This window comes from Bombus bifarius, unplaced genomic scaffold (assembly GCF_011952205.1).
Source record: "Bombus bifarius isolate JDL3187 unplaced genomic scaffold, Bbif_JDL3187 scf7180000007979, whole genome shotgun sequence".
In the NCBI taxonomy this organism is placed as follows: Eukaryota; Metazoa; Arthropoda; class Insecta; order Hymenoptera; family Apidae; genus Bombus; species Bombus bifarius.
In genome coordinates, this window is record NW_022884364.1 from 451,950 (window position 1) to 475,744 (window position 23,795).

General features: G+C 45.5%; 1 protein-coding gene across 1 annotated transcript in view; it reads right to left on the reverse strand.

The window, feature by feature from the left end:
* The window catches only part of LOC117204684 (solute carrier organic anion transporter family member 74D), an 86,235-nt gene that overhangs the window by 59,570 nt on the left and 2,870 nt on the right, over positions 1 to 23,795 (reverse strand). The gene's annotated exons all lie outside the window — the stretch shown is intronic.

Genomic DNA, 23,795 nt, shown 5'->3' on the forward strand with positions numbered 1-23,795 from the left:
GGGCTACGCTCTGCGTTCCGTAGCGAATGGAGATTGACCTTCGTCAGGATAACGCGACCTTGATACCTTCTATAAGAATCGATGTATGTACGTATATCTGTAGTAAGGGTAGCCACGTTCTCCGACAAGTGAAAGGGCTGCGAGACTGTCTACACCGCAATCCTTACAGCCGTTTCGAGAGTTCGATCGATCGACATTGAGAGAATCGGATTAACTGGATCGACCCGAGTTCGTTCGGGGAAAAGCACGGCGAATGAGGGGAATTTTTGTAAATGAAAATTTATGCAACAGACAGATAGACCGAGAGGAACGTCTGCTAAAGATAGTAAGCAGCAACAGCGGGAGAATTAATGGCGGCTCCTCTGTATCAATTACACGCAGTATAATATACCAGGAAACGTCGAACAATTATTGTTGTCTGGCCCACATATTGTACCGAGCGGCCTGCAACATCGTCTCGTCGTCCACTTGTCTTCATTGCACTCGTCGAAGGTTCGTAATTTTTCTCGCTCGTCGTTGTACAGGAAGATATCTCTCTTTTTGCTTCTTTTATTTCTTTCTTTTTTCTTTTTTTTTTTTGTTTTCGCTATCGCGAGTATTTCTGCACTTTTTCATATTTGAAGAACAACGTAATGTCGGATACTTGAAGAATGGCAAAGTGCAACGACGTACGGTCTCGACGAGTAGATAGATAGTAAGTGTTGTACATACATCGAATGCAATGACGAACAAGTATTCTTTCTAATGTAAGATGCATTAGTCGGAGCTTATCTGACGACGATGTAGGTACTACCACGACGAAACTGAACGATGCAAGGGCGAAAATGTGCTACTGTCTTCTATTTAGATTAGTTGAGTACACGTCTCGTACAATTAATTTGTTTATCGATAGGAACGATATCGTAGACCTAGACGAACGTTCATTGGGCCAGCATGAAAACGATTAAGCACACGCGACACAGGCAATTATGTCTGCCGATCGAACGACCCGTCATGCCGGCCATCAACGCATGCACACCAACTATTTTTACGCTGGCGAAAATACTTTGGACTCGATAATGTTTACGTATCATCGCGCACGCTATCTCTCCTACACCGTAGCGACTGTCTCCTTCTCCTCGTATTTTGCAACACGTCGCGCTGTGTTTCACAAGCGTAACACGCTTATCGCCGTTGCAATACTCCAATTTAAACGATTGCCGATAATTTAGTCGGTCATCGAAGATCCGTACGCCTCTTCACCCTCTGCTTCCTTACGTCGTTGCTAAAAAAAGAATACGATAGCGCATAGCTGCTTGATTTTTCGCGATTCTACGTGTATTTGACCTTCGCTGCGAAAAATTCCTCCGATAAAAAACGATAATCGTCTGTCAGACTTGATTCTACGAAACGTTAGCTTCTCCGCAAAAAACTTTCTCCGTCTGCTACTTTTCTCCTTAATTCTGTATCTATCTATAGATAAACACCGATGAACTGTACTCGCATTCAGTTGCGCAAATAACAATTATCTGTGTTTAATTTTTTTAATTTGAAAAAAAAATCGAATATTTCAAAATCTCGTTTTTTTTAACAGGAAAAATATACCGACGAAACGAAGGAACAAAAGATAAACAGCGATTATAGGTAGCGGGAAGGTATCGTGGTCAAAGGTAAATATTCCGGACGTGCATGTGGTATTTTTGTATCGAACTGCAGCTCGAAATATGTGTGCATAAGTAGCGATAAGAGAGCTCAGATTCTTATCTGCGATAGTCACAGCAGCAGCAGCGCGTCGTTTGCCATACTTGCGTCACCTTATCAACAATTCAAACGAATTCATTTGCCGTTTCGCTGCGCATAATTCACATTGCGGTCAGCCAAATGATTTTCAAATGAACACGGGTAAGATGCTCTGCGAGATATTTACAAAAGCCCTGTGTGTCGAAATCGCTCGTGAATTCGTGAACTTGTTTGCCTGTTATCTTCATTGCCTGATTACGAAAGCAAGCCGAAACTGTGAGCCGAACGTAAAACTTTCTGACCCGCTAATACCGTGACGCAACAAAACCGATGTTAATTACCGTACAGCATGCTGAATCATTTTCCATTCGGCATATTTCCGCCGATAATTTCCTTGCGTAACCGGAGGCGACGATTTTCAACGCGCCGTTTGCCCGAAATTTAACGCGTCACGAGGTGTTTATCCGCGTTAATAAGATACCAGTCTCTATCCGCCGTGTCGATTGCTCCCGCTCGCGTTATTTGTCCGCCAAGTGCGTTGAACCAACGAGCGATCACGATGAATCGTCATCAGCCAGATCGGTCGGACCCAACGACTTCATTGGGAAACGAGACATTGTGGCCCAGATATCGATGCGAGTGCGTTTCACGCCTCTAACTCTGTCTCGTCCCATCGATATTCTCCGTCCTTACATCGCACAGCGATACGTTATCGTTGCCAGCTCGAACCGAAGGGTCCGTGCAGCATTCTGAGCCTATCGCTGCTAATCGTCCAGAATTTAACGACGCCGTAACCACGATCGATCGATTCAGAGAATACCGTAACGTGTCACGGGACACACTCGATTCTCCAGGTGTACGACGTATAGCGCCGTCTGGAAACACGGCCAGCCGCAAGAGCGATCTGTGGGTTTGCTTAGGCTTTAAGCGCAAGAAGGTTAATCAAACGTGGACATTAGCGGACGTAAATCAACAAGCCACCGATAGAATCTGTCGAGAGAGTCAGCTGAACGTGAATTCCGTGCATGCGACGGACCCGGGCCTGACACGGTTCGTAATATCAACGCTTACGACGCTGCTTACGGTCTATTGGAAAATTAGATCCAATCTAACGCGGCTAGTCTCACGCTCGCGCGCAGACAGAAATTACGAAACATATTCCATCTGTGTAATCTGTAAACGGCACAATAGCGTTAGCCCGTGGAACGCTAGCCGGGGAACGAGGAAGATCAGTGACCCCACTACGCGGAAGTGATTAAGCGTCCGTAACGTTTAATGGCACATATGGATTAACCCGATTAACTTATTCATCAGAGTGCAAACGAAGCTGATCAGAGGAGCAGAGCCGCCTGAGCTGAGATCGTGATCCGATCGTTTACTCGAAGGCTATCGCACGCGAATCGACTCTCCCGACACTCTTTGATCAACTTCCATTCCCGTTGCCTCTTCCAATAAATTCCCCCGTTTAAAGCGTGCCCCGACTAATCGACAAACAGACGAAAAGATTGGATTGCTGTTAGGCGAGTTTCAATGGCAACGCGTATGATTCAAAGTCGTGTCGTAAATTCGTGCAAACAACCGTACGAAATGATCCATGAATTACCAGTCCCCTTGAACGATGCTGGGCGCAAGATTTGCATCGCAGACATTGCAGAATCGCCCTTAATTACCGCGACCTTTACGTACAACGCAGGGTGTACCACTGACCCTGGCTCGATGTATACGTTCCTCCCTTCCGAGAAGGCAATTATGCCTGAATTAGTAAATTAGCCGTCGCTTGCCATTCTGCATCGTTGAAACTGGATTGGAATCTCTACCTTCCACTCGCTCCGTTCTCCAACGTCAGTGTCGTGCCATCCGATTAACAGTAAACGCACGCAAACGACACATTTATGATTTTATCGTGTTTAAATTTTCCATTTAGGAAATTGTTACGGTAAGCGTTAGGATCCATCGGTGAAATTGCGTCGTTCTCTCCGTGAATGTATCCTCTGTCCAGGAACTCCTCCCGCGCCGTTCCTCCACGCTGCTTACAATTAGAATTTAACCTTAATTCGACATTGAAATGTGCATCCTGTCGGCTACATTTAAATGTATGAAAGTTTGCCGTTGTACGTATCGGACGTCGCTGGACGTTTCGTCGCAGACACCGAAACAGATTGAATAGACAAAATTCGATCGACCCCGTTTCGAAAGGCAGCCCCGCTGTTTTTACCGTGTGCCGCGCTATAATATCCGTTGTTGAAATCATTGTTGTCGATCGAGCGAGAAAAATCGAAATTCAATCGTATGCCGATAGGCTGCGGTTAGGTAACGCGTCTGGTGTGATTTGTAAAGGCACGACGAGACCCAGATAGCTCTCCTCGCCTATAGGCTGCGCCAAGAATCGGCCGGATACCGGTAAGAAGCGAGAAAACCTTGTCGACGTCTCGACGACAAAGTGTCGTACCTCTATCGATAAAGTTGTTCAACTAAAACTTCATAGACGCGAATTAAAGGAGACGCTTGGCAAACTGAATTTCGCATTCTAACGAGTATTCCGATGGCGGAGAGCCGACTTTCGAGAGATTCGAGTACCCTCGGCCAAGAGGCAGCCGGAAAGAACAAACAACTGGACGAAAGAGCGAAAGAGCGAAAGAGGCCGAGGAATCGTGCAAGGATTAAAGCTGTTTTACGCGGTTGTCGACAAATCGTTAGGTAGCGAACTTGTGACAGAGCCTGTAGCGTGACGCGGTTGGCCGGCTGTTTTCGCCTTGTTTTCGAATTTCTCGGTCGGTCGAACTCGCTGAATTATTGATGAGGCCGATTGGCTATGCCTCGACGTAAGGAATTCAGATATTATTCGGTCGGAGCCGTGGCCGCAGAGAGAGAAAGAGTGAGAAGGAGAGAGGGGGCAGGGGATAGAGGGAGAGAGAAAGAGAGAGCCACGAGATCTTAACGTCAATGTCGTCCATCTTGACCAAAGTCCAAACCAGGGCTACTGATTTCCGGACGAGATAGAGCGGCCTTGGCTGGTGACAGAAAACGCGGGAAACGAATGCGTCTCAGGGGAATTTCGGATGGAATCTTAATCGGCGCAGGGTATTTTAAGCTGAATTCCAGCGAATACGCTATAAAGCTCCGAGAATACTGTTTAACCTCCGACACGACACGAAAAGGGCGGTCGGAGATTTCACAACGGTTGATAACGTCACGAAGAAACTTACGATACACATACTCGGACGATTAAAATCCGACGACGAAATAAAAGTGCAACGATTTGAAATATTATTTCTATAATCGCTGGCTCTATCTCTATACAAAAGCGTGCTTTTAGACGAAGAACGTTCTCTAAGACGGAATAAAAGCTCTCGTAGACGGGGAACATCCCCAGCGAGGCACATCGATCACAAGATCAGACCGATTCCTAGTCCGACTGGTCCTCCAGCTAGCGTTCAGTGGAAAGATGTAAAAGGCTGCTACGCCACCCTTCTGGCAGGAAGAGCAAGGGAGAAACAAGACGAAAAGGAAGAACGAAAAGAACTGGCTAGGGGGCGAGGGAGACCGGGACAGCGAAACGCGAAGAGGAGGAAGGATATAGGCGTGTATATAGAAAAGCGGTGCTGCGCCGTGGATAGAGCGACAGTCGACCTTGTCTCATGACGTCACCGACCGTCTAGACGAGATCCACCGCTTTCAATGTCCCCCATTCTCCCCCATTCTTGGATTAAATTCGAGAACTAAAAAACTCAAAACGAGCCACGATGGGCAACCCGATCCACCCGTTCACCGGATTCCCCGCATTAATTTCGACGACCTCGCCGCTGCTGCTGTGTTGCTCTCGCTCTCGCTCTCGCCTTCACCCTCGCCCTCGCCCTAGACCCTCTCGCCCCTCTGTGTCGTGCGTGTGCACGCTTTGCGTACACCTCCTTCGACCTTATCCTACTACGTCGTAGCGTCACGTTGTTCCACTGCCACGCTGAACGCTACTACGCCCTTGTCCTACCGGCTTCTGCGGACGCAGACAGATTCTGCGTCTCTCGCTTAGCCGCTCGACCCTTTTCAGCCTCGCCCTTTGCACCCGTGCCAAGTCTACTCTCCAGTTCTTGTTCGTTCGTTTCCACCGTTTTACGTTCGACGATATCGACGAACACGAATCGTTGCCTTTCCCTTTTCATTCCCAGTGCTTCTTATTTATACGTTTCATTTAACGATAAGAATGACAGATTACCGGACACGCCGTACAAACTTCTTCGATTTGTATGGAGACACGGATAGAGCACAGAGAAAAGGGGAACGCGATTCGAAGCGTATGAACGACGATGCGCGTAATGAGAGCAGGTGTGTGTCGCGTGGTAAGAGAAGAGTAGTAGTCGAAGAGCCTCGTGAGAGAGGGAAGAGCTTTGAAGATGCTGTTGCCAACGGTTGTAGAAGGACAAGCGAATCCCTCCTTCGCCTCGTAGGAACGTGTGCTTTCGTGGAGGTTAAAGTGGCGATCGATGTACGCACTCCTCGACCACACCCGTCGATGTTCCTCTCCTTTGGCTGGCTTGCCGAACTTGGAGGAATCGATACTTGTATCGCGTCATTGAATATCGAATAGGCGCGCGGATATGCTCGGGTAATATCACGGCAGACTTCGGACGAAACTTATCTAAACGCGATTAACGATCGATTTGCACTTACCTTCGACTGTATCTTTCGGATTATTTTATTTCCTATTGGATCTCGTAGCGAGAAGATAATAAATTAGGACTTTTATCGGCAACGATAATTTCATGATAAATTGTTTTTAAATGAGGTTGAATTGTAAATGCGACGATTGTCACGTCGTTGGACGTCAGAACAATGATTGCCTAGTAACTCGACTTTCTCGTTAATAAATTAGCGTGAATTTAAACGAGCATCGTATTACAGACGCGTGGCCGATAGGCGTGGTACATACTTGTTCTGAATACAACATTTTTCGATATTAATACTCACTTTCCTTCGACCGATCAATGGCTTATGCAACACCCGATACGATTGCGGGACTGATTATTAACATAAAAGTGCATTGAACTGGGAAACAGTAAGAAAAACGACGTTCTCGTTCGTATCTTAATCAAGCATCTACGCACAACCGCTAGCAAAGAAAGAATTTACCACGATGTTAAATCGAACGGTCCCGTTTAGAGGGAGACAGAACCTAAAACTGTATATATCACGTACGAAATAGCTGTTTGCACGACTGATGCGTCTCGTCAATTGGTTTTAAATCTCACGACGAGGTTTGCCCTTCGGGCTCCTCCAGCAGAGGTCACGGTTAAGGTCTGGCCTGCAGTGTCATATCATTTCGGACGGCCGTGTAGGTCACTACTTTTTAAACGAGACGATCACGTGCTTCAACGCTTTCAATTTTATGCACCGAAGCATCGTCGAGGTGACATCCTTGAAGCGTTGTTAATCTTTGCTCGCCCAAAGATATTCCATTTCGATTCCTCTAGGAACATCAACTTTCAATTAGTTCGCCTGTACCAAGCCGATACTCTTCGTTTAGCTAAAACGTTCCGCAGGAAATTAGAAAATTTCAAATTCTCGTTACGTACAAATTCTCGAAACGTTACGTACGATAGAATTGCTAGCACTGTTCGCTGGTAACGTCGTTTGTTCAGCCCTGCGTGTCAAACTTCCGAAACGTGCCGACGTACCCGATACACGATCGGTGCATCAGTACCGGTTCTTTCGAGTAGATAGTTGGTGAAAAAGTACGGTCGACTGAAAGCCTTGATTTTAACAGGAGGCCAGACGGAAAGAGGCTCGTCCGCGCAATTGCAGCCGCATCGGGCTCCACACACAAGGTTTATTCTTCGATCTGCTCCAGTAGGGGTCGCGGTTAAGGTCTTGCCGGCAGTGTCAGATTATTTTGGACGGGCATGTAGGTCAGCGCGAGCAGCCAGAGCGAACTATACGCTGGCGAGAGCACGTCTGGCCCGGACTCTCGCATATTAGCGGACCAGATTGAAACACAATCAATTTAATGAAGCGAATCATCCCGCCACGACGAGGGCCAAGGGCGAATCTCTTTAAAAGTCTGATTCACCTGTTTGCTCTGACCTCTCTTACTCTCGACTGTGACGTCCAACACCGAGAGAGGAGTCCTGACCCGGGAATGGGAAAGAAAGTTGCGAGACGAAAGAAAGCCAATCATCGATCGATTGATATCAACTGATTTAATGGTTTGTCCCTGCTAGGGACGGGACGCGGTGCAGCTTGCAGCCTGCCACTGGCTACGTTCCGCCACCGAATTCTCCGTTTCGACGAGAGTACGAAAAACGGAGCAACGATAAATAGAAAAATATTGGAGAAAATATTCCACGGATGCGGCGGACAATCGTCGACTAAATTGATGTCAATGTATCGGCCATGATAAATGCGATAGCGTCGATATTTTCCATCCTTCCAATTGACACTGTTTCACGCGTTTAAAAGAAAGGGTGAGCGCCCACGCGTACGACCCAAAATTGGTTACCGGTATCGGGAACATTATTTGCATTCCAACGCGACTACTTCGCTGCGACACCCGGCTTGCCTCGTATCATCAATTGCGATCATGAGGCAACAAAAACCGAATGTATCATATAAAATGCCTTGTTTAAATGCGGCGCGTCCCGATTCCATTCCCCACAGCGATCTCGGCATTACGAAATCGTCTGGGACAGGAGCTGTCGAGTCTTTGTTGATAATTCACGAATCGATGAAACATCGGGCGTCGTCGTTTCGAAGAACGTGATCGTGGTCGATATTTGAAAAAGTTCGACCTCTGATCGTGCCACGATAAAGAATAAGTTCTGCTAAATCGTAAAAGAGAATAATGGGAACGTAGCGATTTACGTCGAAGTTGCTGAATAACTATGCGTCCTAACCTAACTTCGGATCGTCCAACTATCAAAATCCCTCGATTCATTGCAAACAAGCGATCGTCGTAAAGTTGTCTCAACGCGGGACGACTCCGGCTTAACCGATACATCCCATGGACAGCGCGCGGCGAAATTGACAAATACTACAATGAACATTGATTTAATAATACCAGCGAACGATTCCCCACTGGCAATTTCTAAATACGTTCTCCACGAGTTTCTCAAAAATAGCCGTCCCTCTCTGGAACTGCAAAAATACGCGAGCTACCACGGCACACGTGCATATTATCGCCGCTGCTACGTTGTTATGCTAAACGATTTATACGCCGATGATTTATGCGCTGCGATATATAACGTACTGATGCGCCATTACTTGTCAGATTAACGGGATACTTCGCACGGATTTACTCGTAACCCGCGCGTTACTTTTTGCAGAGCACGACGGATAGAAACACGCTGCTAACTATGTAGTAAAATAGCCGGGGACGCGCGAAGTACGAATCGTACACGGTCGCCACCCAGAACGGCTCACAATGGTGACAGTCCATAAAAGTCGAGTTTCGAGAAACGCACAGAGAGAAGATTTTAACCGTCGTTTTGCATCGGGATCGGCGCAGTGAGAAATCAAATTTTCGGCCGAATTTATCGCTGGTCGCTCGACGAAAAGGTATGACGTCAACGTGCGATCGACAGATACGAATTAAAGAAAAACAAGAAACAGCATTTAATCGTCGAGTTTCACGAGTAATCGACGTAACACCTGATCTTTCGTCGTAATTTATAGAAAATGTCAAACAGAAATTGATTCCTCGATCTGTGGATTGTCAAAGTGCACGACGAGTATACCGAAAACTAACTCGACCAGTTAATTCTTGACCCAGTCCCAGACCCGTTTGCATATTTCATTCCCAGAAGCGAGTCGCAAATCAACAGCCGCAGGAAAAGAGAAGATCACGAGGCGAGACAGCGACGATCCCCTTTTCGTTCGTGGTAACGCGGACAAATGGCGCCGATACAAAGTCACCCGGCACACAAATACGATCCCAAGAAGCTCCACCTCGCGAGAAGCTATGAGGCTGGAATACGCGAAGTAACCAACTATTAGTAACCCAGACTTTAGTATTCCCGCGGTGTCGTCTCGTACGAGACTTCCTCATTCCAGAGTTGAGCTATTGCGAAGCTATCCTCCGCCCCCGCTACGCATCGCTTCTCTCTTCATTTTCTTCCTTCTTTCTCTTCTGCTTCGTTTCTTCCATCTTATTCTTATCCTTCGCCTTCTTCTTCTACTTTTTCTTCTTCCACTTCTGATGTTGTTGTCACTTCATCCACAGTCCAATCGCGTTACTCTAGCGATTACGTACACTCATCTCGAACGTTCTTCGCCATATTCGCAGACTCGCTTTCCTCTTCGTAATTTTTCCATCTTTCGTCTCTGCCCACTTCTCCCCCGTTTCGGCCATCTCGTTCGTACTCCCGTGACTTCCCTCCAACCCTGTTACACATCCTACGATCAATTCGACACGGAGAATACGCAATTTTGTTGTCGGCAAGCCTGTTCCCAGCAAAGCAAAGCTCGTGTAGGAGTCGGAAACACGTGTTACAGCATACAGGATACGTCGAGGAGTCACGATCCCGTAAATATCCAGCTGACAAAGTTCTTTCGAACGGAACAATTTCGCCAATCCACGGTTGATAGATGATATCGTAATCGAACGAATGTCCACCGTGCCTATGGTCCCTGTGATTCTTCTTACGACGACGAAACGATTTTTCATCTTTCCTGTTGACGAACAGCGTTCTCTCTAACGTCTTAGCTAAGCAAATACCGGTTAACGAGATTGTCTTACCGAGGAACGGTCCCGTTAATCTTAAAAACACAATTCATTTCTCGCTAAAACGCCAAGAGAGAAGAGACCGCGCGCAAGAAGTTCCAGGAAAATGAATCTAGGAACCGAAACCGATTCACAACCGGTCTTTTCGTCTTTCCTAGACGAAACTGCCAACGACAGTGGGGAAAACCTGTCGCGTTCGCGGCAACGTAAAACGACACGTGCGATCGAAAAATGGAAGGCCGATGCGCGTATCTATTATGCCCGATCGGTCGTGCCTTTTTTTTTCTTTTATAAACCTGATCACGCCAGATCATGGTCGAGTAAAAGTTGGAATTTTTCAACGAAAGCAGGATACAACTGTTCCTTTTCACCTTAACGTTTAATTAGCTAATCCCCGCAACAAAAATGATCAACGAAATGCTACAAGTTGCTAAGAGAAACGACTTTCTCTTATTTTTAATATATTCTAAAAGCTTGATTGCGTAATGTTCATGGAAATTAAACGAGAGGACGCGTCAGAGAACGAAAATAGTTGACGCGTGTAGCGTGCACGAGCGTGCTAAAGGAAAGGGTTGTCTCCCTCGTTTACGATTCACGTTATGCAACTGCATTAAGAAAATTGACGAGCCACGAATTAAACACGCAGTACGACATTTTAAAATCTCGTTACATCGTCCAGATGATTTATAACGTTTGCCTCCTTTTTTTTTTTTTTTTTTTGAAATTTAAATCTCGAATTTCGACGACGAAGAAACGAAATTTGTCAGTGATTTTGCCACGTTTTTGCCCACCCCCCACCCGACTCTTTTTATCGTCGATGACGAAAGTCGACCCACTTAACTAAGTGAAAAAAGTCGACAGGACACGCTCGCAGTGCGTGCAACGAAGTCACCAGCCGAAGGAAAAGTCAGAACCTTTCATTGTGATAATGATTCCCGATCGACGCGATACGATCTCGGAATCGAACGTTATTACGATGCTAATTTTATAGCAAATAAACGGTAGCCTTAACGTGGGATATTGAAATCAGTTGCAATGTAAAAAATTATTTAATCGTACCGAGCGGAAAATGGAAAGTAATACTCGTTAAACCTTACTAAGGTAAAACTGGCGTGGTGATCGAGAAAACAAATACGATTCTTTTTGCACGATAGAATCGGAGCAACTTTGTTCGGCTTTTTACTTGCTTCTCGAGAAGATCTCATCCCGATGAACAGAATATTCTTGCAATTTAACGATCGATATTACCAGCGAGGTTCGCTTTATCGCGGTGTGACGTGACGGGAGAAAGGAAGCGTGATCGGAGTAGAAATTACTTTAGATGGAAAGCAGCGGCCGAGGAGAGTGCTTTGAAAAGTTTTGCGAGGAACACCGACAGGGAAAGTGGATGAAAGTATTACGTGTTCGAAACCCCCCGTCCTGGGAAATAAATGGCCAGAGATTTACGGTTTCGCGCGTTCCTACCAGTTCCAACCGCGTCATAAACAACGCCCACTCTACGAATTTCATTTCCCCTGTAGACATTCCGCGAATCACATTGTAGCTCAACGTTAGAAATTTCCTACACCAAACCTTTTCCCGAGTCGCCTGATATTTTCAGCATAAGGAGCAGATGCATCGTCGCAATGTATTTTTTTATATCGCAATTGTGCGATGTACAATAAAAATCGTGTGTACAATGGTTATCGTTGGTAAAAACGTAAATAGATCGGGAATACAAAAAGCGACTAAGAAAGCACAATTTGTAATATGCATAGTACCCATACGTCTTTCATTAGGAATGATAAATAACCTAGGGAGAGTTGATAAACCACCCCTATCGAACCAAACCTCTTCGTCACCAAGCATCAGAAAATATAAATCAATCGATGGTTCTCGTTGTTAGCCATTCGAGTACCCTCAGCCATCGAAAGAGGATCTTTTCAAATCGCGAATAAATCATTCTCAGCAACGAGCACCGAGTAGCGTCCGACATTTACGAGTGCCACTGTAAATGCCATCGGCAAGAAGGAAAAGGGAATCGGTGCCACGAAATCCCGCACGATCTGTCCCGTGGCGCGCGTGTGACCGTGAATTCGCGAACCGAACCAGGTTATCGACAGCACCGAGCGAGTTTTTCCTCGTGCAAACGGACAGATCATAGCAGGAAAGACTCTCCTCCTCCTCCTCCTCTTCCTCCTCCGCCGCCGCTGCCGCCGCCACCGCCGCCGCCGCCGCAGCTCGTATCTCTCTTGTACTTCTCGATGTGCATCGCGTGTGGGAAGATGACAATGCACCGGTGGCCTCGCGCCCGATACGCCTTACGTGGTTACGCTCTCGCAGCCCCGGGGAATTCTCTCTGCACGAGCGTGTAACTCGCGCACGATCGTCTCTTTTCCTCTCCACCTCGCATCCTCGTTATTTTTCTCTCCTCTCTCTCTCTCTCTCTCTCTCTCTCTCTCTCTCTCTCTCTCGTCTAACGATTCGCTAGCCGCGCATTGATATTCTAGCGCGGCCATCGCGTACGCCCCTGGCAAATGCCCAGTTATGCTCCTCTTTCTTCCTTTTCCTTTGCCCACGATCGCGAAGGACGAGATGATAGATCGATCAGTGTCTATTTCCACGCAGCCATCGACGCATCGATATCCGTGGAAAATCGGCTTCCATAGAAACGGGGTGGTGCACCCCGGCCGTTTCTCTACCTGCCACTTGACCACCGCTGACCGTAGGTGGAAAAGTTAATGATATCGTGGGCGGACGGTGTTCGTTGTGCTGGTCAAGACACCAGGCTCGTCCGCAAGGTCCGTTCATTGATCTTACTTTTAGCAATTTCGTCCGGAGTGCGAGCTGTTACGGAGGGGATATACGAGACTCTTTAACGGTGGTGCTTTTAGCACTTCTCTCAACTTCTTGCTCGGTTACTGCAAAAAGAATGCGACCGGTCGTGTGGAACGTAGAGCCTAGGAAGAAACAATTTGCCAAGGGTTACGGATTGCTCAATTGGTTAGACAGTCTGAACCGGTTAATGAAAGGCCAATGTTTGAGTTCTGGCCCATCTGATATTCGCTAATCGATAATTTCATTTATCCTTCGGTGCCAGTTCGGTTCCTTAAAATTTTTAACCTAACCGAAAATCTATCTTTGAGGAGCACAAATTTCTTCAACGTGTGTCGTTCTAGAGGTTATCGATTAAAGAGAAGTAAAGAACGAACAAACAGGCACACGCCTATCGTTCGACATGCCGCGCGTACACGTTCGTCGTATTGTTATTCGCGTGACGACCGCTACGGCCCTGGCAGATGCTCAGTTTTTCTATTAGACTCAACGTCAAACCTTAGGAATGTCTTCTGGCAGCAGATAGGCCTGCAAGCCACATTTCCATTCGCACATCTCGTAATATTCCAACGAGCCATTGTGGCGCAAACGCGTACCACTAAAAATCTGTCTCTTCTCGTAGAGAAATCACTGGCACGTGAACGTTAACCCGCGGTGCCGTTACCACGGGTCCAAAATACGACTGAGAAACGCGAAGGAGTTCGTTAGCGCCTCGGTATTTCGCAAAAAGATACACGCGAATCACACTGGTAATTAGACGAGCGCTGAGAACAATTTCGAGCAGTTTCTTTCACAGTTAGTGTGTCTAGTTTGCCAACAGCAGTTTGGAAACAACTTTAACCAAGAGTATGGAAGAATGTATTGCACGGGAACGGTTTAATTTCCGGTTGAAAGAGAAGAATAGGAAAAAGAGGCGAAGCCTTTGTTTAAGGGAAGATATCGTCACGCCAATGGCCGCTATCTGGAACACGAAAATCGTGGGATATAACTGGGTCACACCACGTTTCATTCTCGTTTCGATGACGACGGCGACACAAGACGTTCTAAGTGGAAAATGAGCGAGTGCTCGCTACCGTTCATAAGGTTAAACGAGTGTGCTGCAAACAGTTCGCCGTGTGTAACATTGTTAACTATCCCGAGTAGGGAAGAATATAACCGTCGTCGAGTGAAAACGCGTTCATCATCCAGCGAACGGTGACTATCGTACGATAATTGCAGGTAATTGGATAATTTGTCGGAAATACAGCCGCGTGCATCGCACGATTGACGGGAACATCGTTCAACTAGGAAAAGTGAACGCGTAATTACGACAAAGAAGCATTATAGGGAAGAAGAATATCCACGAGACTCTATGAATACCTATTACTCGATCCTATGCTCCGTGCACTTGCGTGTTAACGCGTTTCATGCCATGTGCGTCCATGTTTTTGGCGCGCGATAAATTTTCCATTCAACCCACTGACGTTTCGAGTGTATGCAAAAGCAGGAGATGACGTACACGTGACTGGAAGGGAAAATCGCGCGCGAAGACCGCGTTCACGGAACGTTTTAACGAATTTCATCGTTCGAGATCGGACGATCGTTCATTTCTGCTTCTGCTATTTCGCGTCTTCTGAAACGGCACTAACCACGATGCTTTTGAACCGCTGCCGCGAGAATTTCGCTATTAACGTTACGTAAAGCGATTCGTTTGGCGGCAGATATTCGCGAATGAATATTTATCATCCGGGTATCCATGTTACTATCTAAGGAGCGATTCATTCCCTTCGACAACTCTATAATTCATAAACGACACGACAATAAACCACGATGTTTGTTGCAATACGCGGTGTATCTCGTGGCAAAGAATGAGACGCTCGTTAAAGAGTCACACTCGACTCATTCATTAATCGCAGCTTATTTATCCTGCCTACTGATCGCCGCCAATCCACTTGCCATAATTTACCTATAACAATTACCTACATAATAATACGGATAAGGAAAAAGGAGGATAGGGTTGTCGTATAGTCTACTGGAAAGACTGAAAACACGACTTCTTGGAAATGCTAATTATCTAATTTATAGACTTTGTACGCTCGCAGCACGTTCCAAGGATGACGGACCGAGGAAAACGTGGTCGTCGTGAAAGTCGACGAACGCCTACGAGATGCTGATTTAAATCGCGCCATCATTGCGCCTCTGCCAATCGTACACTGCGCGATAAACGTCTCGGGCAAGGTGTGTTTCGTTAATCGTGATAAGCGAAGATGCGGGTAGATCACGATGCCTTTTACAGGTGGATGTGACAACAGGTGAACCTTGTATTGCAATAATTTATTCGAAAGAAATGAACCGTCGGTAGAGACTATGGTTCGGTAGCGCTTTCCTAACTGACCGTACATCTCACGCGTAATATCAAAAGCTCATTTCACGAACACGGGTTCCAAGAACTGATAGAAATGATCAATTAACGAAATAATATTCTGGCCAGCTAACGCGATACTGCAGTACATGCGATTCGTTAACGCAACCGTATACGCGTGTACTGTACGCAATTGCGGAACAAACGAAAGTAAAATCGGGTTTGGGATGAAAATTTCACTCCCTATTCGATCTTGGCTAATTTCATATTCATTGGATCGTAAACTTCGTATCTTATGCATCTTATATATCTCTCTGTAGTTTCTTACCTCGATATTCGAAAAAAAAGCATCGAACACTGAAACTTCTCGAGCACGTTGTATCGATTTTCGACGCTGTTCGCTAACACAACGCAAAGGATGGATATTGAAAGATTTAGGTACAGTAGTTCGGCCCTGACCGTCCGATCGCCGATAGAAATGTCTCCGGTGGCCGACAATGACCTTTCCTTCGTTTCTGCCGTTCTTTCTAACCGCCACTCTAATTGGTCCACTGGATCGACGAGAGAAGCTACGAGGAAAAGAAAAAGAGACAAAGCAGACGACGAACCGATAACCGAAAATTCTCTTTCCTTCATCCAATTTTAAAGTGGGCTTTACACGAACGAAACAGGCTCGACAGAGGAAATGTCTGGAGTTAGAAAAACGTCGAATGTAGGTTAATCGATTGCCAGGTGAAATTTGGCAATTCGCCTGATTAAAATTTGTTTCCGCCTCGAGATTTCTCCGCGTTCTTTAAATATTTCTTGATATTCAAACGAAACCAACTTTCTCGATCTTATGGTAATCCAGCTCCTTAAAATTCTAACGGGTCCACAGGAAATATTTACGGGAGACTCTTTCGAAGCGTTTACGATTTTCGTACTAAATTACACCGCAACAAGCACAAAGCAACCTCGTGGCTCGGTCCAGTTACTCGTCGTTCACAGTTCGTTAAAAAAACAACGATCGATCGTGCGCCGAGATTGTTCAGCAGAATTCACCGTCATCGACCTGGTATTAAACGATCGCGATGACACAAAACGAGCGATGAACTTAATTAGAATGGAGTAACATCTAGCTGACGGAGTATCGAATCTCGCAGCGGAACTGGAGCGTGTTTTCGCCAATTAACGATATTAATGAAGGCATATTTGCCGTTTGCCGCGAAGCGCGAGTTCGCGCACCGACGCGAGATACAAGACTGATCGATAGGCGACATTCGTGCTACGCGATTTGCATACGTGTATATGCAAATTCCTAGGTAATACAGTCAATAGCACGTAATGTACGCGTTTCTGGCGTGGCGCGTTATAAATCTCGTCGCTGGCCGATATTCTTGAATGGCATGATCCGGATAAATGCACACGGATATTCGTCGATGCGATATTAGTTTCGGTTCCCGCGGCAAATAGCGAGCTACGAAACTCTGCGACGATATGTATAACCGCACCTGACAGAGATTAACTTTGTTCTTCCTTTTTTGGGCCATTCTTAGTCCGCTCGATTTTTCCCGTCTTTTCTCTTTTTTTTTTTTTTTTTACTGTAATATAAGACAGTGGTGAAAATCAATACTTGTCGGCTTTTTATACAAATAATAAACTTGAATTATTCGCTTAAAAATTAAACGACAGTCTCATTTGGCTAAATCGATACTGGGAAACGTAAAAAAAAAAGCGTCGATCCTTCGAACGAACTTATCGAGATACGAACGATTGAACCACAATTGCTACTTCCTTCCATAAACGTAGCTGGTGGAAGTTCATCCCTGGTCAATCTCGAGCGATTATCTCATTTTCCAAGACACGGTCGTCAGGGTAACCGGCACCGTTGTCACAATCGACGAAGATGGAGTGGCGCCAAATGTCGTGGATGCAATTCTCAGAGAGTACCGGGTGAATGACAAGTAAATCAAGCGTATAATTGGAATTCAATTCGCACAGTGGCACAGATACACGGCATTAGAATTCCGCTTGCGGGCCTCGCCGTTGTACGCTAGCTGCTTGAGGCGAACACGCACGCGCGTGCACGCGCACAAACGCGTCGACTGCAAAGGCAAGGTGTAAACCGGCGATCCGTCTTGCAAGGTATCGCGAGGACGGTGATACGATACGCGAATCGCCGCCCCATTTCGAGAAGGAAAGTGCAGGAATGCGCTAATGAACAAGCAGAATCGGTCTGCGAGTAGGCGTAAGAATGCGATTCTACGATCGTAAATTACAGCTAGGGTACACGCGTTACTTGGCTACGGGATAGCGAGAATGAAACCAAGTACCAGTGTTCTCTTGTTCCGATCGGACTCGATTCTACGAAGATTATTATCCTATTACGTTGTGATTAATCGATAAAACCCTTCGTCGTGCAAGAATTATTCTCAAGACGAAGAAATAAAACGGTCTGGTGTGACTGAAACGAGCTGTATGGTTCTTGCTAGAGTGAATCTGATACCAAACCTCTCGTAGGGAAAACCCGCACGCGACAAAATATTCGAACGCGAGACGAGCACAGTTTCTCGATTCAATTCTATCGCGAAACCTTCCGCGACGGCATTTTACATTTACGTGACTCGTATTGTTTCGCCTCCAAACACCCAGTAGACTCTCGATTGCACTCGACACTGAAACTCGCCGGGACAGAGGGCATAAATAGATAACTGCATCGGCCGCTCGAGAGGCTATCGCAATCCGAACGCAACGTGCCCTCGCTTTGTACGAGAATATCAAGCGTGAGCATGCTCCAATATCGCCTTCTTGCGCGTATTTCACCCACGTACCTAGCGCAAGAGCTTCCAAAAAAATAGAAATACGCGAAACCAGACCTCGCAATGTCGAATATTTCTTCGGCATTAAGGTACACGTTAGAAATATTCGCTCCCTTGAGACGTCATGTAAAACGCCAGTTAGAAAATGGAAAAGGGAACGAGCTGCTGGAACGCAGAGGGCAAAATACAAACGACAAAAGGTAGAACAGCGTGATGGCAAGATATCATTGGTAGGAAGGGTGCCGGTGGCGACAGTAGGGGGTGCACGGGACTAGAACCTAGAAGGTTAACAAAATCAATACCGGTGGGTGGTAGAGCTGGTGGTCGGCTTGCTGGGGGGCTAGGTCGGCCACTGACCTTTATCCAGGCCAACTGCATCATCCCCATTTCTACGCGCGCACGCACACAGCAGAGGTCGTCTATTTTCACGGTGAACCATTTTCGTCGGATGAAAACAATCCGACCATACATACGATCTCGTACAGTCGCCTACTTATTACTCTGAATGTCTGAGTAGAAAGAGAGAAGGAGGAAGCCGGGTCTCGACCTTTCACGCTTGATGGAATCGCGACCATCGATCCTGCCAATAAACGCTTCCTCGACCGTGCTCTCATCCGAGTAACCCCTCTCTGGAACTCGCACCCTGGCAAACGACTGGTTTACCAACTGTCTTACGAAGAATTAAAAGCGACCAAGATGGTAATTCGTTTCGAACGAACAGAATATAAAGGGTGGACGGTGCGACTCGAGAAGCAATCGAGGGAAGGATATCGAAGAAAAAAGAGTACAAGTATAGAAGGCAGAAACGTTGTTTCAGTGAAATTCATTGCGCCTTCTCACGACGCGCACGAATGAAATGCTGCTCTTTAACACGAATCAGTGACACCGATAAGCGGTGCATTTAATCAGAGTTTTAGTCGCCGACCTTAAAATGCCAGAGAAATATTCGTTTTATCGGATTTATCGCTTTCGTCCGTGTCTCCCTTCGGCGAAACAGCCCAGCAACTGGCTCGATCTAACGTTCTTTTAACACCTAAATCGCATCGAATAGCTGATGCACGTTTCTCTGCGTTATCGAACGACCAGATCGCTCGCTTACAAATTCCAGCGATTAGCCTAGTTAGGCGGGAGGAAAATAGCAAGTGGAATAACGCGTATCTGCGTCGTCAATCTGAAAATAACGAGAGCACGAAGGGCTGTTTTAGATCTTACGAGTTGCTCTGAAACGGCCCAATGGGATATCTTTCGTCACGCGAAGTGCCACGAAAATACACGATTCTGCATGTTCCACGTTTAAAATTCGATCCGTCCACTTTCATTACCAAGTGAATACGTTCGCTCCGAGCAGTTAAAAGTTTGCGATAAAACAAGATTCACGATGGAACATAGATCTCGAGAATCGTATGCTTTAGCGTCTGAGATATTCTACGTAACACGCGCAGAAACGTTTTCAGAAAATGTTAAAGGACGTCCACGATGCGTGCAGCTGCCGCGTATATATTCACGTTTAAGACGAATCATTAGACCACGTCGTTCCATGGAACAAAGTTGGCGCGTATCTTGTACGAGTTCCGCTAAACATCGCCTTTAACTATCAGCAAATGCTAGACGGAACTGAACTTCTATGAACCGAATTGGAGCGCCGAAGTAAAAGTTCATCTCGCCTATATATAGATTATTTAAAATTTCTAATCCTAACCGAGAAACTTGATAATCGAGATTATTATTAATTCTATCACAATGCCATCTTCTCGACCCGCGATGTATGCAATACGGAATACAATACGTAAGAAATTCGATCGATTATCCGAGTCGATAATCGGTCAAATTGTTCGCGTACTATCGTATCACGCGATCTTGTAACTTCGAGGACTCGACTTTATAAATCTCGTATATAAAATCGTTGCAAGAAGATAGAAACTATCATTACACATCATTAGACCGATCGAGTAATGCCGAGTCATAAAACATCAGTGTTCGTATCAGCGTTTCGATAAACGATCCAATGCTTTACAGACAAAACGAAACTAACAAGATTTTATGTGCGAGAGGGACTATAAAATATAAAAGTCGGCTACCTGAACGCGACTTAATCGGACAAAGAGAGACAAAAAGAGAGAGAGAGAGAGAGAGAAACGGCCGGTTGAAACAAGAGACGACGCATTAGCATTTTTACTAGCGAGAATTAGCATGCTACACGTTAGTGACTAGCGATGCCGCGATTTAGGCCAATGAACGTCGACGCCGGCGTCGATGATGGCGGTCGTCCTTGCCAAGCAATGTTATCCTGTCGGCAACTGAACCATCCGTCCACATGACCCGCTTTTTTCTAGGATGTGGGACGAACTACTAACGCACGCTCTCCTCTCCGCTGCTCTCTCTTTCATTTAGAAATCCACGCATGCAAGAACGCCGCTTCATTGACAGATTTCACGGCAAGCCGATCGCGATGCTTCATCGTTGCCCGATCCGCTGCGTAGATCATGGGGTTTGGCGCAAACTATGCGCGATGTATGAATGCTAGTAATGATGTAATCGAATACGATTCGCGCATACGAAATTACCTCGCAACCGACCGATGCGGTAATATGAATTTAGAAGAGAAGATACGAGGCGAGGCAGGGAATTTGTAACTTTCCATTTGCTCGATAATTTTGCTACTGTTAACGTAACAGATAACGCAAAGGGGAATGTAAAATAAGCGATGGACGATAATGATAGAGAAACGATACCCAGTTGATGGCGATTCGCAACTATCTAAATTCAATAATTCGATACGTTGAACTGCGGATGGATCGTGTAGTATTATATTGTCCAAAGTCCAAACAAAGTCTGAAAAAGAATGGAAACTATAGAATCTGTATTTTAAAATGCAGTATCATCTAAAGCCAATGACTAATTACGACGAACAAATTTACAGAATCGAACGAAGAACGTCTGGGCTTAAGCAGTTTTAATTTGCCTCGCAACCGAAGATTACAGTGTCATTCAATGTCTGTGACGAAGCATTTTTCACGGTCTAACAACGTCTGATCGGGTACTCTCCATTGCTAGACCTGACCTCGAACGAAACGATACGCAGAATCGAGAGAATCGAACGATACATGATTAAACTACGCGGCCAGATCTACGCTACGTATAAGCAGAAAGGTTCAGTGAACGGGACATCGTTCTACAATAACGATAAGGGCTTTGCATATGCAGTACCATCGCGTGGCTGTTAATAGAATAGGGTGACGGAGGGTCTTGTTCTACGTCGATGGAACAAATGAAAAGAAATGACGGCCAAGATGAAGATAAATGGTTCGCGGTACTAGACTCGATCTCCTAAAAGTAACAGAGGCAAATCAGCAGAACGAATCAAACGTCTCGACGCGTCACTTCACAACATGTAAAGTTCATAACGCACGAGCGACGACCTCGTTCTGCTTCGCGTAGCGTGTTTCGTTCGTAATTTCACTCGTTCCTTTCCCTATCGCGCCAATGATTGCTCGATAATTAATATTAATTCCAAACTTCGTCGTGTCGACTATCATTTGCTTGACAAACATCGACTCTGCAATTCTCTTTTAAGCGAGGTCGTTGATGTTAAACAATGTTAGAGTAATTTAAGCGTGCATGTGTGTTTGTGAGACTCGTCTGGAATTTTGATACATATAATTAATTGATTGGAAGATTAGAAAATGGAGGTTCGTCGTGATAGGAAAGCGTGGTCGTGTTCACACGGAAGATCGACTGGCATTCCCGACGGCCGTTTGGTTAACCTACGCGGAATTGCCGATTAGCCAATTCCCGCCGATGCAAATGACGCGGGATCGTACGACCGCCACTTCCGACGTATTATGTAGATATTCACGAGGCGAACGGAAATTTTGGTGTAGAAAGCTTCGCGTCCGTTCCAACCCGTCTCGCCTTCAAATATTTTGCGTTTCAAATCGCAACCGTGATTCATTCTACGCGAGTAGAACGCCCCTCTAAGCCTCTACCAGAAACTTCGTGGAATTCTTGAATTTTTATAACGCGCGCCGGCCAATGCGGACTTCCGTGAACCGATAGATCGGAACGTGAACAGCATTCTACACGAGCTAATCGGACATCGAGCAATGCATTGGCACTGTTCTCTGCTTTAGCGTAGTTTTCTAGAAATTACACAAATAATGTACAACTCGCGATGTATACAAAGAGAAACGTACGACAAGAGGTCGTCTTTTCCTCCGCCTTCCACGAAGTTAGCCATATTTTCATCTTCAAAGTGGATTCTCTCGTGAAACTAACAGTACGTCGACGATAGACACGGATTCATCTCGAGTCCTGCACGCGTTATAAGGATAAGTGATACGCCGGCTGTTGAACGTGTATGTGTAAATACATGAGTCTCCACACGCATACTGCAATGAGATCGCATTGATTCCGCCGAGATAGGACACACGGTGGTAAATGAAACCGCGAGTCCAGGACTGGACGGGTTCAACTGGCAATTAGATCGGACAATAACCTTCTATCAACGAAGCTAAGGGTTTCAACTAAATTGCAACACGTTTACGCTCGACGCGGTGGACGGAGTAATCGTCTAACGGCGATCGATGGAATAATTTCGAATTTCGTGTTCCAGAAACAATGTACATCGATAGTAGGACAGATTGAAACGGTGTTGAAAGAGAAACGCGACGACGCGTTTAACACGCGTTCATCAGTTAATTACGCGAAAAAATAGTTAAGTTACTTTCCGCATGCAACCGACCAAGCCACTAATTAGGCATAACAGCATGCAATGGAAACACGACACGTGACTTGTGTGTGCGTGTACCGGCACATTTGTTTTCTACGTACCGTTCTTTTACTCACGATTTCGGAGCAAAAGGTTAAGGCTATTCGTAAGCCTCCGAGAATTGTTAACAAAATAACAGTGATAAAGAAACATAAAGCGAATAATACAAGTTTAAAATACAATAAAACGTAAAACATTATTATTTAGAATATATAATAGATAACGTGAGAAATTGAAATTTAAAAAGAAAAAGTTGTGTTTTAAATTCTAAGTACGTTTTATATATTTATCATAAGGTACGAGCATCCAAATGCTAATGAACGGTAGTACATATCTCTGTTTTGCTGCTCTGAATTTCAATTTATGAGATATTCTCACTCTCATATTGCTCGTTTGCTTTCCGATGTTGCCAGATTCTTACAGAATTCTAGATACATAGGCCGAATTTTTCTCTAATATATATTGCTATTTCATATTTAAGCAATATAACCTCGTGCATTTCGAACATTGTCTATACGAGGTACAACATTTTTAATTTACTGTCTAACAACCTGTTGAACAACCTGTTTAAGAAAGATTAGGAGTCAGTACATTTGAATTAATTTTTGCCATTGATGGCACAATTATATGATGAATGATTAGTTT